General features: G+C 33.8%; 1 long non-coding RNA gene across 3 annotated transcripts in view; it reads right to left on the reverse strand.

Annotated features, from left to right (window-relative positions):
• LOC144240679 (uncharacterized) overlaps nt 1-18080 on the reverse strand; it is a 294755-nt gene that overhangs the window by 257549 nt on the left and 19126 nt on the right. For all 3 annotated transcript variants that reach the window (XR_013337803.1, XR_013337802.1, XR_013337804.1), the window contains exon 3: nt 16121-16169. This is a non-coding gene — a long non-coding RNA (uncharacterized LOC144240679). The remainder of the gene's footprint in view (nt 1-16120; nt 16170-18080) is intronic.

Genomic DNA, 18080 nt, shown 5'->3' on the forward strand with positions numbered 1-18080 from the left:
ACACACACACACACACACACACACACACACACACACTGGTAAAACAGGACACACTTTAATTTAAATAAGGCCTGCCAAGCTCTGTATTATATCAATAATACAATAACCTGATGACATCATTTTTTATTTTACCCACTTCTTAGCTTCATTAGGTAAATAGCTGTGTGCAGTACAACTTCTAGTGGCTGAGAGTCTCTGTTTTCCAAGAATATGTGGTGGGATGGAATTCCTATTGTAGATGACATGCCCATATCTGCTTGTTAGGGTAGATGCTTCTAAAAAGTAAATATTTTAGAAAATACCTTTTATCATGATCAAAAATGTATACAATCTGTTTTTCTTCAGATATAAGCAGAGAAGTATGGAAATAATGGGAATTGGCTAGTCAGTTTTTGAAACAAAAAGTTATTATCTCAGAATCATTAGACTAACAGTAATGTTTTAATTTTTATAGACATGATACTCAAAAATGGACATGATACTCCATACTATTGTGGTCTTCTTGTTATCATACATATAAATCATGTTAATACTAACATTTATACTTTTATGTTACACATAAATCATGTTTATACTTCTTTTTAATTATTATTTTTTTTATTTTTTTCTAGGAGAGAGGGAGAGAGACAGAGTGAGCAGGGGAGGGTCAGAGAGAGGGAGGGAGACACAGACTCTGAAATAGGCTCCAGGGTCTGAGCTGGCAGTCAGCACAGAGCCCGACGCGGGGCTCGAAACCACGAATGGAGAGATCATGACCTAAGCGAAAGTCCGACGCTTAACCAACTAAGCCACCCAGGCGCCCCTATACTTCTTATGATACATATATATTATAAAAGTATTAAGGTAGGATACCTGTAAACAACTCAAAAAATACAATATAAAAATATTTTTTGAAATAGAAACAGTTTACTAAATCAAAGGCTTTCATCTCCAACATCTCATATAAATTTCATAGGTTTCCAGACTGCTAAATAATGAATTTCCTAATCAATTTCTCCTTTTGAGTTCTGGGTTTAGCTATAGAAGACCTACAATCTGTATTTCTAATATGACTTTGGATAAAATCTATTGGTAATAATTTAGTAAACCAAGAAATAATCCCTATGAATTCAGGACATGTTAAAATAGGCATTCAATGATGTTCTTCAAATTAAGTACAAGTTATTAAATATATTAATTACCAAAATAATTCTAAGGGTTACATCAGAAATCTGGTGAGAAATATTCAGATTTAATTTTTACTAAAGGGATCAGGCTATAGTAAAGGGTCATGTGTAAAGAAATACTGTGGGTAATCAACAATTATTTTCAGAGAACTTAGACACTCTCAATGGGTATGTTAAAATTTATAATTCTTTGTTTTTTATTCATCATTAATATCTTAAATCAGTGGTTCTTAATGAGGGGTACTTTTATCTCCCTCTTCTTCCCCACCAAGGATATTTTGTCATGACTAGAGAATTGCTACTGACATCTAGTGGACAGGGGTCAAGGATGCTGTAAACATCTACAAGGAAAAACCAAACCAAAACAAACAACAACAAAAAAGCCTCACAACAAATATGATCTAGCCCCAAAAATCAAGAGTATAGAGACTGCTAGTCAATAAAGTGTTGAACTTCATGTCAAAATTTCACTACTATTACTGAGAAAATAATTCCACACCTTGACATATAGAGCTGAGTCTGAAGATCCATGAGGACAAAGAAAAAAATCTTAAAAGTTAAGTAAAAAGATACAAATTAGCTAAAAGGCAAGAAGAGTAAGATTAACGACAGGATTCTCATCAGAAAACACAGATGCTAGTGAAGATATTAAAAATGTACATCAAAACAAAAATAGAAAAATCTTTTAACCTAGAATATTTTGCCAAGAAAACATTTCATATATAAAATTATTACAAGAAGTTACAATTCATGTTTTCTCATTGAAAAAGTTAATAAAATATATTCTTAGGTAAGAAAAGTATACTTAGAGGAATGTTAGGAAGAATGTCAAGGAAGGCATTGATAAGTACATAGACAACTGAATCAGCAATCGATTGTAAAATTTATAAAACCAAAACTGATGTTTGGTGTTAAAAAGTAGAAAATGGACTCCTATAATAAATTGTTATGAAACATTCATATCCCACAATTAAATAATTTTATTTATATTGTTCCTGAAAAAGACTGGGGTTTACTACATTTACATAGTTATATAAGTCTTGACTTAGATATATTTAACATTTTTAAAGCAGTAGCTTTCAAATTAAACATGGCAGCCTAGACATAGATAGTTAACAGCTGCTGTTTCTTAGAATAATCCCTAAAAAATGACAGTAAAGAAGTAAAGGGACATTAACTCATAAGAACAAAGTAAATGGGAAAAAGAAACAAAGAAAGAAAAGATTATATTAGCATTTTTGAATCTGGAAAGCAGATTTTAAAAAATGTAAATTTATATTGCAAATCTGAAAATTGCCTGGTAGGGGATATTGACATTATATATTAGTAGGACTTTACATGTCCTGTAACCCCAGAAATATTCAGGAATTGGAAGCACTATATACATTCAAAAATGAGGGTCCGCTGTAGCTGAAAATAAGATTGGTTGTACATTTTTATGAGGAAATTGTATTTTCCCCTATCTTCTTCCCATCCTCAAAATGGAAGAATAAATTTTAGTCTCCTGAGAGTCATAACTGGAGAAATTGCACAGTTATGGATACCAGGCCCAGCATGAGATCATGGGTGAGGTTCTGCATTTAATGTTAGAACAACAGTCATTCCCCCAACACTTGACTCTGAAAATACTGTCAGGAAACTTATAACCACCTAAATCTCACTGCAAGCCTATTAGCAATATACTATCATTGAATGTATAGTATTAAAAGATTCCTCTCTTTGGAAATTATCTTTATAAATGAAAATATCTGACTTTGAGGACTTACAATATTAAACCTAATATACTCACAATGAGGCTCACCATGTACCATATAGCCCATACCTAAAGAAAGCACACCACATACACATTTTCTGTTTGTTCTTCAATCTTTAAGCTAAGCCATAGTTTAAAAATGCCTATTATTTAAGGAAGGTCTAACTTGAAAGACAGAGACGATAAGAAATAAAATGAATTTAAGATAAAAGGAAAATGCAATATAATACATTTTAAAACAATAACTAATAATTCAGAGAAATGTTTGCATACATAAAAAAGAATATAATGACATAACAAAGGAACAGAGAATGAAGAGATCTTGGAAATAAGAATATAATGACAAAAAAATAATTTTCATAGATTTGGAAACTTGCCAGAAACTCACAGAAAAAATGGACCAAAAAGAAAAAAACTATAAAGAAGAAAAAATATTTTTTAAAGATAGAATCAGTCCAGAAGGGTCAATATACAAAGAGGAGCAGTCTTATGACTTAAGTGGAAAAAAGATATATAAAAGATCAAAATGGCCAACATCATGTGGTAGCCATTATGTGATATTAATCTAAAGATATAATACACATATATTGAGAGAGTGGAAAGAAGAGAAATACTTACAAAGGTGGTGGCAGGTTGAAAAAGAGCTAAATCCTTATCTTTTAAATTAAATTAAGATGTGATAGATTATATACATAGTAAAAATATCAAGTAGTAGCACTTCAAAAAAGGAATAGAATATGTATTTCACCTATGTTTACACTAATGAGAACTAGAAATTATTATGGTATATCAACTAAAATATTATATAATAGAGTGAATAAGTTATATATGTTATCATATGAATACTATGAAAATACTGGATGAATAAAATTTTATAATAACATATCAGTTTCATTTGTCTGCAAGTAAAAATAAAAACTTACCAAATGTCAATAATAAAAATAAAATTTGTTATTTTACTTTTAAAAGACTTTATAACTTGCTTAAGATTTTTTATTAAGTCAGTAAATAACTTGCTTAAGATTTTTTATTAAGTCAGTAATTCAATGATAGTTTTAGGCCCCAATTCTTCCCATTTATCTGTTAATTTTAAGCTAGTAACAGGTGGAATATGGAAATCCCAGGCATAGTGACAGGTTTGACAGAATTAGGAAAGAAGATAGAATGTCTTCATGCTTTTCTTAGTAGAGAAAAATACTTTCTGGAAGGTCATGCAGGAAGCTTGCCTTACTTATTTTTCCCAATTAAATCACATGCTGTAATGATATGGAAATATTTGGACCTGATTTAAAAAAAAAAAGATATGACCATAAGGGGAAGGTAGCATATAATGAGCTTGAGAAAACAAAACAAGTGTGTATGAGTACATATATATTATATATGAAATACATATGAGTACATATATATGAAAATAGTATGTATACATAGACATCTACATCTACTTCCAAAAATGCATAACACATGCAAACTTCAGCATAGTTTATAAAAAGAAGGGAGAATAATAAGCTGCCAAAGAGGACAGAAGGTGGACCACAGTTGTGTGTATTGCACTTTATTAATTAAAAAAATTAAATCTGAAATGTATATAAAATGTTAAGATATATTACATATCATCTGTACATGAGTAATTGATTATGCATGTTATCACATAATTGAAATAATAATAGAAAATGGGGACATAGGAAGGAATGCCTGTATATTAAAATGTTTAGAGAATTCAAAAGTACACAGGAAAAATATTATATAAAATAATACAACTACATAAAGATTGCTAGAAAAATGGTCTATCATATCCTAAAATTTTTTAAATGACAAAGTAATGATCTTTTGTTGTGCCACTTAAATATATAACTGTTGATCATTAAGATGATCCCAGTTCAGTAATTAATAAGAACATACATGTACCAATCCTACTGGAATATAAATTGGTACAGCTAGTGTGGAAACAATATGGAGGTTCCTCAAAAAACTAAAATCAGAATTCTGTATGATATAGCAATTTCAAACAAAAGGAAATGAAATCAGTACCTCAAAAAGATATCAGTGCTCCCCTGTTCATTGAAACATTATTCACAATACCTACTATATGAAGACAATCTAGAAAATACTGTATCTGGAATATTATTTGGCTTATGGGTTACAAACATCTCAATATCCTCAAAATAAAATTTACATAAGAAAACCCAAACAAGCTGTCCCTTTACTTCGTGAGAACTAGCTATTTCAAAGACTGTGTGAAAAAAACTTGACAAATCCTCTTCTCCCCAAAACAAAAGTGTAATTTGACAAATTGTCAAAAATAACCATTTAAATTACCTCTGCTAAATACATACATTGTGCAGAAGACAAGAAGAAATGTTAGAAGTATTTATTAAAGCAAATCTACTCAACCTTGATGAGATGAGTTGCTACCATTTTAGTTAGAGACAACTCTTACTCCAATGCACTCCACCCCAGCTCCACAGTCCAGCCTAACACACTGATATTACGCAGAGCTGGCCATGGAAAATCATGTCCAAGAATGTTGTGAGAAAAACAAAGATCTCAGTGGGAAAGAATCAGTGTAAGCTAAAACCTCAGCACAGCTAGTTCATGCACACTTTAAATTTGTAAACTACCTTGAAAGTTAACAAGGAGGTATAAATAAAGAATGTCAAAAACTACCGTATTAAGCTCACATACCCCTACTTGTGCAGAATGTGTACCCATGTGCAAGGCTACACACTATCAGGAGTGACAAGAGAGGAAATGTGTAAGCTACTAGTCCTTGACTGAAAGTGGAACAGAATTGTCAACATCCTAAACCATGATCAAGTGGAATTTATCCCAGGAATGCAAAGTTGGTTTAACATCAGAAAATTAATTAATGCTCCACTCTACATCAAAAGACTACAGAAAAAAACACTCTTAAAATCACCTAACTCAATGAAGAAATATTTAACAAAATCCAATACTCATTTATAATAAAAGTTTTTAATACATTAGGAATAGAAATATGGCAACATAACATATAAAAATGGAAAAAAAATAGAACATCATAGTTAGCAGTGAGACTAAATACATTATTCCTAAAACCAGGAAAAAGGCAAGAATATCTACTCTCATCACTTTTATTCAGCATTGTACTGAAGTACCTAGAAAAATAAGGCAAGTAAGGAAAATGAATAAGTGGAACCTGTACTTAAATATAAAAACTGATTTTATTTCCAGATTACATAATTTTATAGAAGAGTACCAAAAATAGCTATTCAATTTATCTAGAATCTAACCCATTCTGTGGTGGTGGGGGCAGGGCTTTTGATCATAAAAATTCTACTAGAGGATATGGCACCTGAGTTTAATAATAAACCCTAAGTATTACTTGACCAATGTAAGGTTTTTGAAAGAGAATTCATTCAAATGAAAGAGAAACTGAGAACATGATATATGTGAGAAATCCCAGGCTCTTCAATTTTGCCAAAGAAAACAGTGTTAGGTAAGAATAATTAGAAAGATCAACAGAAGCCAAATAAAGGATGGATATTTATATCTGTACTGGGGTTGACAGAAATGACTACTGTTTTCTAAAATAAGGAAATGTGGTGTCATTTACATTAAATAAAATTCACTGGATCATTTGTGGAGGATAAACTCGAGAGAGACATTACTGGCAACATAAAGACAATTTAGGTAGGTGACACAGAATGTCAGACAAATAATGGTGTCATGACTTTAGTAACAGAGAGAGAGAGGAGGAAAATTTCTTCAGATGTGGAATGTAGTATCAGCTGAGTTTTATGATTACTTGGTTTGGATGAGAGAAAGAAGAGATACTGATGCTTCACAGTTGGATGACAAAGTCAAGGTTGTCTCACCACAGAATAAAACACTGGTTTGGAAAAGGGTGGATCAAGATGACATGTTCCATTTGAGATATGTTAAGCTTAAAATTCTTGTCAAAGTACAAAAATGTATGGTGGAGAGTTAAATATATAGTTCCTAAAATCTTAATAAATCTATGATATGTGTTGTTCTGGAAATAAAATTCTAAACAAGTAAACTGTAAAAACATGGTAGTTGATAGCCTAAAATGAAATCAGAACTGAGAAGAAGAGAACTAAATATAAAATACTAAGGACTAATTACATATAAGGACGTGTATTAGTGCATAAAGAGAGACTGATGCATGAGAAAGAGGAGTAAGCAGGTAAAGAGAAATGGAGAAGCTGAAGAAGGAGGAAGAGAAGCATAAGAAGAATGGAAGCAATGTTTAGATATATGTAAGCAAAATAAGAGTACAGAATTTTAAGGTAGAAATGGTAAACCACTCAATATGGCAAAGAACAAACGAGATTCATTCCACTTAATATTAGAAAGTTTACTGCTAGGAGCCTGGGTGGCTCAGTCTGTTAATCATCTAACTTTGGCTCAGGTCATGATCTCACAGTTTGTGGGTCTGAGTCCTACATTGGGCTCTGTGCTGACAGCTCAGAGAATAGAGCCTGTTTTGGATTCTGTCTCAGTCTCCCTCTGCCCCTCCCCAACCCCCATCCCTGTCTCTCCTCTCTCTCTCTCTCTCTCTCTCTTCCTCCCTCCCTCCCTCTCTCAAGTAGTCTGGTCTTTTAAAATTATTTTATTTAAATATTTTCTTGTAGTCACAAATAATAATTCTAGATAATGGAGGCATATTTCAATTTGAGTTCCATTTTTTTTTTTGAAAAGTGAAGGTATTTAATTTGAAAATTTTCGGGGTGGCTGGGTGGCTCAGTCGGTTAAGCGTCTGACTTCAGCTCAGGTCATGATCTCAAGGTTCGTGGGTTTGAGCCCCACGATGGGCTCTGTACTGACAGCTAGCTCGGAGCCTGGAGCCTGTCTTCGGATTCTGTGTCTCCCTCTCCTCTGACCCTCCCCTGTTCATGCTGTCTCTCTCTCTCTCTCAAAAATAAATAAAACATTAAAAAAAAGAAGAACATTTTTTTTAATGACAAAAGGAATCATTTTTTCCCAACTCGAATTTGTATATAAATATGTAGGTGTTAATGCAATAAAATATTCTCTTTGAAAAGAAAGCAATTTTGTGATGGTAGTCATTTAAAGCGGTCTAAATTATGGATTGAGTTTTCTTTAATCTGCTCATGCTTAAGATAAATAAATGTAACTAATTTATAGTATAATTATATTTGAATCTGGGTTATTATGATTCTGTTAATGATATGTTGGTGTACTGTGGATAAAATATCTACTGCATGAAAGTTGTTATTTCTCTTTGTGTGTTGACACTCAGCAAAGTGTAAAGAAGAAACTAAAAACTTCTACCAAAAAAGCTCCTTATTTACATTTCCAATTAGTATATTTTTGTGTTTGTTGAACAGCAAGGATAAAAAATAATTGCATCACTCCCACTCAAATAAATAATCACAGTGATTTCCCAAAGGAAAAAGAAAACTCATCTAAAGCAGTTTGGCTGTAGGCCTTTTATTTTGTTTTAATATATTGGGGAATATATTATAATATTTTGAATTTTCCAGGAAATGCTTTTACACTAACATCGACCTTATTTTGTAAACTTTCACTTTAGGAAATAATTAAGAGTTATTAAATGAAAAGATGAGAAAGTTGATATCATTTTCTGAGGAGTACCAAATTTTTTTTCTTTTATTTAATCAATAATCTCTCCTTACTGAAGATACCAACTATCAAAAATGAGCAAGACACCCAAACAACAAAGCAATATGTGGTATGTGGGCTATTTTTGAATTAGCAAATCCTATAAAATGTATCCTTTTATCTGCATGTCTAACTTTTGTGACTTATCCAATAAATTAGAATAACAATTTCCCCCCAGATTTGCTAGGTCACAATGCAAGGATTCCTGGAGACATGTATGTAGCCTGGCATTTCCTTAGACCTCAGTAGGTTTAGTAATGCCCCTGGAATAGCAATGCTGTGTCAGCTGGTTGGTAATTAGTCGGGGTATAGAATAAGTTGCTGCCAGGGCTTGAGTGGCTCAATGGTTAAGCATCAGACTTTTGATTTCAGCTCAGGTCATGACCACATGGTCATGAGATTGAGCCCACATCTGGCTCTGCACTGAGAGTGGAACCTGCTTGGGATTCTCCCTCTCCCTCTGCCCCTCTCCCACATGCATGCCTGCTCTCTCTCTGGCTCTCCAATAAATAAATAATAAACTGGTGCAACAAACAAATCACAGAAAATAATGGTTAAAATTAAAGGGAATTTTTTTCCTCACATAATAGTCTGAGGTTAGGAAGGGATCCCAAGGTTTGCAAAATAATGTTGCCATCCTCAACATCTGCCTCAATCCTTGCATCCAAGACCCTTGCTCCAGCTTTTGCAATTCCCACCCAAATGGAGGAAAAGAAAAATGCAGAACAGGAAGTAAATTATTTTTTAAGTTATGTTTAAGGCAACAGTTCATGCCTTAAAAGTGGAAAAGTGGGCTGCATAAGGCCCAAAACCAGCCTGGGGGCTTTGGGTGCAGAGATTTTTTTCTTCCTTCCCTCCTTCCTTCTTTCTTTTCTTTCCTTTTCTTTTCTTTCCTTCCTTCTTCTTTCTTCTTTCCTTTCTTTCTTTCATCTTTCTCTCTTTCATCTTTCTTTCATCTTTCTTTCCTTTCTTTCCTTCCTTCCTTCCTCCCTCCCTCCCTCCCTTCTTTCCTTCCTTCCTTCCTTCCTTCCTTCCTTCCTTCCTTCCTTCCTTCCTTCCTTCTCTTTCAAAGGAAGGAGAATATGCACAAGCTTAGGAGATGGGTAGAGAGAGAATCTTAGGCAGGTTCCATGCTCAGCATGGAGTCCAGCATGGGGCTCAATCTCATGATCCTGGGATCATGATCTGAGCCAAAATCAAGAGTCAGACACTCAACCAACTGAGCCACCCAGGCATCCCAGGGGGCAGAGTTTTCTAATGGTTTAGCCAGAGACTGGCCTGAAAGGCAGAATAATTTCCTTTGACCATGAACTTTTTGCTACTGAGGAAAGCCAGAGAGAGGCCCTGTCAATACACAGAGCTAGACTAGGACCCCTTCTACTTGTCCAGAGTAAGTACTGATACTATGGGACAATAAAGGAGATACAGTTAACCAAATTGGAAAAGGTGTGAATGGAACACTGTAGGGAGCATGCATTTGGGCTCGGTTTTTAAAGATAAGTAAATTTGGGCAAAGACAGAACTTTTCTGTAAGCCCCAAACTGCTTAGGATCCATATTCCAGTCTTGGTGGAAATAAACCTTCAAGCTCTAACCTACCTTCCCTATAAGAATATTATCTTGAAATATTCGAATAATTAAGGGTCCAAAAGTTTTTATTTATCAGTAATTTTTATTTCTGCAGTGGCTTTTTCTCTTAGTTTTGTGCGACCTTCTATTCAAATGTGTTTAACTTTCATTTGATTCTGCTTTTTCTCCTTCATATATATATCTTCTTTCTAACTTTGATTTTCATTTTGTTTTTCCTACCCACATACTTTTCTAGGTATCCGTTTTCCTTTTAATGCTCTCCATTTTCACATTCGTGAGTTCAAGCCCCACATTAGGCTCTGTGCTGAGAGCCCAAAGCCTATTTGGTATTCTGTCTCTCCTTCTCTCTGCCTTTCCCAGCTTGTACTCTCCTCTTTCTCTCAAAATAAATAAATAAACTTAAAATAAAGATCTCCATTAACTTCCATTAACTCATGTTAATAATTGTTAATCATCAACAGTTTGAAATAAGGAATGTAAGAAATATGGAAATAGTGTAAATGGGTACTGGATTAGCTTTTCTCTAATTCTTATGATGATGTCTATTACTGATAATCATCAGTATGGATAACCATATGCCAAGACAATTGTTTCTCAAATTAACAGCAAATATATTTTATTATAAATAAACACTTTAAGAATACTTAGAGCAAAATCACAAATCTATGTCTTACCACTAATTGCTTTATATTGTTTACATGTTTGAGTTTCTCCATCGATTGTAAAGACCTTAGGGTCATATGCTGCATCTGATTTACCTGTTAGTTGGTTAAGCTTACATGGACCAGGCTAATTATCTGGTATTAAGCTATGTGTTTCTTCAATTGATGTTACCTGCACCACCCCCCTCACTTTCTTGTCAACAAAATTAAAACAGTAGTTAAGTATACACAAAGTAGTTTTAAGAAAAGGATGATCAAAAAGTAGAAATCTTTGCTTTTAAACCTTTTTAATATTTCTGAAAATTGTTAGCAGAACAAAATCTTTAAAGCCACATAATATTTCATTTGTGAGAACTAATTTAAGAAGTATAGGGAAATGGGGTGCCTGGGTGGCTCAGTCGGTTAAGCATCCGACTTTGGCTCAGGTCATGATCTCACAGTTTGTGGGTTTGAGCCCCGCATCGGGCTCTGTGCTGACAGCTCAGAGCCTGGAGCCTGTTTCAGATTCTGTATTTCCTTCTCACTCTGACCCTCCCTGCTCACACTGTCTTTCTCTCTCTCTCTCAGAAATAAATAAATTTAAAAAAAAAAAGAAAGTTTAGGGAAACTATGAAAATCTCAGGCCTTCAAAAGGAATATATAGAAGCTGAAAGGATTGGAAGAAATAAAAAAGGCCTTCAAAATTTTAAAAGAAAAATGTAGAGTTTTCTCAACAACTAGATATTATCTAGGAACAGAGATTATAAGGAATTATAAGGAAGATCTGCCCATATATACTTCAAAATGACTTGAGTGAAGTCTAGTAAGGAGAGAATATAACCACTGACTGCCATTTAAATCACTCTTCAAAAAATTAACAATAGAACTCCTCTAGGACCCAGCAATAGCACCAATAGGAATTTACCCAAGGGATACAGAAGTGTTGATGCATAGGGGCACATGTACCCGAATGTTCATAGCAGCACTTTCAACAATAGCCAAATCATGGAAAGAGCCTAAACGTCCATCAACTGATGAATGGATCAAGAAGATGTGGTTTATCTGTACAATGGAATACTACATGGCAATGAGAAAGAATGAAATATGGCCATTTGTAGCAACGTGGATGGAACTAGAGGGTGTTATGCTAAGTGAAATAAGTCAGACAGAGAAGGACAGATACCATATGTTTTCACTCATAAGTGGAACAGGAGAAACTTAACAGAGGACCATGTGGGAGGGGAAGGGGAAAAAATAGTTGGGGAGAGGGAAGGGGCAAACCATGTGAGACTTAATACTGAGAACAAACTGAGGGCTGATGGGGGTGGGGGAGAGGGGTAGGAGGTTGATGGGCATGGAGGTGGGCACTTGTTGGAATGAGCACTGGGTGTTCAAGTATGGAAACCAACTTGACAATAAAGTATAAAAGAAAAAAAAATAAATGACTCCTGATCCAATGCTACATTGTAGGTCTCCTGGAAACCCAATATCGCCTTACAGGATGAAAATGAATTGTAGACATATAAACACTGACTCATTTATTAAGAAATATAGAGAGAGTGAGTATAGACTAGAAGTGCTGAAGTTAGTAAAATTATTCCATGAGCCAAGTTATTTTCAGTTATAAGAAATCAGGATTACATATGTTTATAAACATATGTAATCTATAAAATATATAAATATTATATTTATATATATAAATTTTATATATTTATATATAAATATATAAAAATTATATTTTTATAATTTTTCAGTACTGTGAAATGACAACGATGTTTTAATGATTGGATAATTCCTCACAAACCTAAATTTGACTCAAGGTTTGACCTCTTATATCTGACACACTCTTCCAAATGCATCTCATTGTAATTCACTTTTTCATGGATTCAGGCTCCAGCCTTCTTTCTCAATATATCTAATTGCTATCAATATTAACATTTCTATATGTTAAAGCCCCTTTAGCTATTTGTCAACCAGTTATTAAAATTTTGTCCCAGTTTTTCTTGGGTTTTTGCATCACTAAGATACATTCAGCTGTAAGCATTAGAAGCCTAATAAACAGAGGCATAACTGATACAGATTTTTTTTATATTTACTTAATAAGAGGTCTAAAGGTTAATTATGTCAGGGTTAGTTTATCACTCAATAGTATTAGAAGAAATGAAGCTCTTTTCACATTCTAACTGGACCATATACATAGCTGTTGAGGTTTTAATCACTAATTCTTTTCTACTCATGATCAGAAGACAGCTGATGTAATTTTAGATACTTACCAGGTACAAGGATGAAAAAAAGGAAAAGCAATGGTGCCAATGAAAAATTCTCTAGCATCTGTGTGTTAAAATTTGGCAAAGGCTGTCCTGAAGTTTTCTGTTAGATACCTCTTTACATTTCATTGACCATAAGTAGGCCAAATAATAATCCCTAACTCTCAGGGATGTCAAGAAAAAAACTACCCTCATGAAAATTGCTACATTAGTTTTGAACAGAAACAGACTTCAATAAGCTCAGGCAGAAAGAGAGTATGTATTCATGTTGTTTTGATGAATTCTAAAGATCATGTCTCTATTTTTTTCCACAAAGTTAAATTCATTTTCTTCATTCTAAAAGTCTGCAATTCCAAATAATATGCCAATGAACTTGTACAATATCTTTGTTGTTTATGCATTCTGAAAAAGTATTTCTTAGCTCTTCAGAATTCAACATGGTAGCCTAAGGAAAATACCTATATGAAGCCAATTGGAGTAAGATGATCTCCTTCCCAAACTGTCACTATTTGGCTCAGAAGTAAGTTTTACCATACCACTTATCAATACAATACCTCTGGTTTATGGAGGTGTCTGAAAACTTTACAATTCAAATGACCATGAAAATACATGATTCAGATGGTTGCCTACAATTTCAGTGAGTTCTGACATCTGAAAAATACCAGAGAAACCCCAATTTTCTCTTGTACCAAGAAATGCCTCTAAAATTCAAGAAACATAATTTACTATATCAGTTTAAAATATCAAGATAAGGATAACTTTTGTTTCATTGTCTTGAAAAATCAGTGCACTGAAGTTATCTGGTACAACATACGCAGCATGTGTTGGCAAAATAAATGCAAGAAAAATTAGATTGTACATGTTCATTAAATGCCATATTGTAAAGTAATGCAATAAAATGTTACCATTTTATATATGTATTAAAAATATAGATAGCATACCACCATTTCTTTTAATCAATTAACTTTACCAAGTTTTGCTTAAAAAGTAAGATGATCAGGTAGTGAGGGGTTTAGAGATAATCTTCATCACTTCACAATTTTTTTCTAAGATCAGCCCTCTTCTAAGTGTATGTGGTAAAGAGATGAGGAAATTTGGATTGTAACATAGAGAACTTACATTATTGTCAGTTACTGTTTCATTTTGTACAATTACTAAATTGAACAATTTTAAATGGATCATTTTACAGTTATAGATGAATAATTTAGAGTCTGAATCAGTATAATTAATGAGCTGTAAAGCTCAAGTGCCACAGTCTAGAATTCATAGTTAGTTAATATCTGGCCCCTCAAAGCTTTTCATTAGTTTTCTTAATGTCTACAGTTTCCATTCTTTAGTCAAAATATGTCAGTCACAGCACTTTATTTTTGTGCTTATATGTTTCATACCTCTTTAGATTTAGTCCCAGATCCCCAAATAATTGCCTTAGTTCAGCAACACTTTTATAAAAATTCTTTTAAAAAAACTCAACTATTACTAGCCTCCACATACTACTTTCATTACAAATTGTTTTACCTTTTACCTACCTTCCTCAGTTCTTATCTTGCCATCTTTTATTTATTTATAGCAATCCTGTAAAGCCAAACCATTGGATGGCCTGCCTAGATTTTGATTACATTTTTTTTTAATGTTTTATTTATTTCTAGGAGAGAGAGAGAGAGAGAGAGAGAGAGAGAGAGACAGTGTGAGCAGGGGAGGGTCAGAGAGAGAGGGAGTCACAGACTCTGAAACAGGCTCCAGGCTCTGAGCTGGCAGTCAGCACAGAGCCCAACGCGGGGCTCGAACCCACGAACCGCGAGATCATGACCCAAGCGAAAGTCGGACGCTTAACCGACTAAGCCACCCAGGCGTCCCAGATTTTGATTACACTTTCAATCCACAAATTAATCAGACAAAAATAGAGGGACCCATTTCACAAGTAAAGTCATCTAAGATATTCAAGGAATTCTTTTCTTTATTCCAGCCTTGGGATTCAGGTCTCTCAACGTAAAAGATACCAAAGCTAATGTGAATGGAAGTTCACTCCAATTGGCAATGTTAAATTAAGGTTCTCTCTCTCCCAAGAGGCCCCAGAAGCATTGTAGTGTCATTAGGTAGAAATCTTCCCTAGAAATTTGGACCAAGCAGATGAAATCATGAGGTCATAATTTTCCATCCAATGTCAGAAAAACACACCACAGGATTCCCGTTCCTATTCTCACCATTTTTACTGTTCTTTTCTATAACCATTTTCTTTATCCTCATTATAACTTCAATCTTCTATGATGAAACTTAAATTATATTATTTACTACTCCTTTTCCCCCATCTCCTTCTCCTCTCACCCAAGTGTTCTTTTAATAGCAGCCATCCCCTGTCTCCCTCCAAGGATCCCAGAATCTTTGGCATTCTTTCATTCAACTTGTCTCACTATCTTATAATACTATTTCTGATTGCTGATTAGGTATTACTTTTCCTTTGTAAGCCTTAGTTTCCCCCAAATCCCTAAACATGTTTCCAATTTCTCTACATTTTTTGTGTTAACCTAGGGTACTTAGCTTTTCTCTGTAGATTTCAAAAGGAATATCCTTCAATTTCAATTAACTTTCAACAGAGCAATCTATGCTTCTCCCTTAACATAACCAAGGATCCCTTCAATGGGCCTAAGTTTTTGCAATAATGACTAATTGTCTTCCAATACCTACTCTTTTATTGTAGAAAGTCAGAGTACACATCTCTTGCCTTGTTCTATGTATTTAATAGCATCTAAAAGATCCTGATGATCCCCTGAGCATAATTAACCTGGAACATTTAGAACTGTCCATCCTGCAAACAAAGATCTGAGCATTCTCTTCCCAATTGGATGGGACAATGTCTCCATCAAAAGAGCTCATATGGCATCTCAAATACAAGTCTATGTGTAATTATCCACATGAGCATTGCATAGCCTCTGAGAAAACATATTTGATTTGTGGCAACGGTGCCTGCAGGTGTCTGCCTGTTACCTGGATTGCAATCTGCTATCTAGTTAATCTAATCATATCTTACCTAATCTTTATAAAAACTGACTTCTTTTCTTACCTTAACTGCTTCATTGCCTCTGGTTAAGTTTTCCAGACATGAGATGATCCTAAAGGGGAAAAAAATGTGTTATACCTATAAGCTTAGGAGCAAAATTATAGTTCCATAAGGATGATATGGGCTTCTTGTACATACCAGGTACTCAAGAAGCTTTAGAACAAGAGTCTGAGACTGAGAATAAACCTATAATGCTTAACTACTACAACATTTCATGTTTGAGCAACTTTTGTGACTGCAGCTCTAGAAAATAACCAGGGTTATGAACAATCTTACTGAAGGTTACATCACTGCTAGAGAACTATAGGAGCTCTGGTGAGTGGTTCTCTAAAATGGTGTAGCTTGAGATATGGTCATGGCTTCTTACAGTGGTATCAGAAGTGACCACTTTAGTAGATACATTACCTGAAACTTTTCTGATGTCTATGCTATGATAAAAAATATTCAGACTTTAAACCAGGCAATTTATTAGATCTCTACCATTGTCTTCATCCTATCATCTAAAGACATTTTCCAAACTTCTAGAAGATTCTAACCTAGCCCCCTTCAAATCTCAAATTTTGTTTTTATCCCTACATTCAACCTTTAATAATTATTTTACTAGCCCTTCAAGGTCAACAAGGAACATGAAGGTCAGTCTAATACTAAAAACCATTTTGCAAATAATTTCACAATGACTTAGATTCTAACCATAACAATGGTTAAGGACAGGTTTTGTTTGTTTAAAACAACAAGGGGTAGAAGCCTGGCCAAATGTTCAAAATTATCTATTACTTACCCATTGACTTGACTTGTCCAAACGTTGGTCAGGCTTTTCTCCTCCTCTCAGGCCCCTACTTTTTGGCTCCCCACTAATATTAAGTAAGCACTAAAGCAGAGACCATCTTCCCTTAGCAGCTCTTTCCAATAATGAACCAACTTCCAAATGACCACATTTCTTGTTGAAGCATCCTGCTTTTTCCTTCTGCTCACACTACCACTATCCTTTTCTCCAACAAAGTTTCCGTTAGCTCTACTATCCCTTCTCTATAAAAGACAAGCTTTTTCCTGTTTGATTTCAAGACACTGTAGTTCCTGAGTTTGAAGCATTCTCCCTATGACAATATTCTTTTTGAATAAAGTTTCCCTTTCCTTAAGTCAGGATTCATTTTTAAATGACACCAGTGAGCTTAGAAGTAGTAGTGCAATGTTGATTACAGCCTTTAAGACACTGATCAGAGAATTTAGCTAGGCTATGATTAGACTCTTGACACATGAAAATATAAGATAATAAGTGTGTGTTGTTTTAAGCCACTATGCTTGTAGTATTTGGTACACAGCTATAGAAAAGCAATAAATGTAGAAATTCACAACATAAACTTGAGTCTTAGCATACAATATAATTTAAACTCCTTTTTTTTTCAATAGAAAAGCTACCTTAAGCATTTAATATATTCAATGTAATTATTTTCTTCTGTGTTTTACTTTATGTTAACTAGAAAAGTTCTTTATTCTAATTTACCATAGTTAATACAATGGTCTATACTGATTCAAATCAAATTTATATTCAAAAAGCTTAATTATAACATTTAAAATAAAGTCTTCTGGGAAATGTCTTGAGAGTAATAGCATTTCATGACCAAGACATTTCCCATCCACATATATGAGAAACCATTTTCATATATACCTAGAATTGATATTACACACATTATTTGGATATAGAAGTATTTCCTGTAATACATTATATCTACAAATGAAAAAAATGTTCTGTTGGTTAAACAGTAATATTCTTAGTATATGTGCTGCCAAAGTGAGCACAAGAACAGTAATATTCAATTAAAGTCAATATTAGCAGACATGATCTCCAATTCATTTTCATTATTAGAACCATTTCAGGCAGATAAGGAAATAGGGATAAGATTTGGTAGAGAGTATAATGTGAGGACATAGTACAAAGATAGTTTTGACATTCAATAGAGTAAAT

The sequence above is a fragment of the Crocuta crocuta genome, unplaced genomic scaffold (assembly GCF_008692635.1).
Source record: "Crocuta crocuta isolate KB4526 unplaced genomic scaffold, BGI_CrCroc_1.0 scaffold831, whole genome shotgun sequence".
NCBI classification, from domain to species: domain Eukaryota; kingdom Metazoa; phylum Chordata; class Mammalia; order Carnivora; family Hyaenidae; genus Crocuta; species Crocuta crocuta.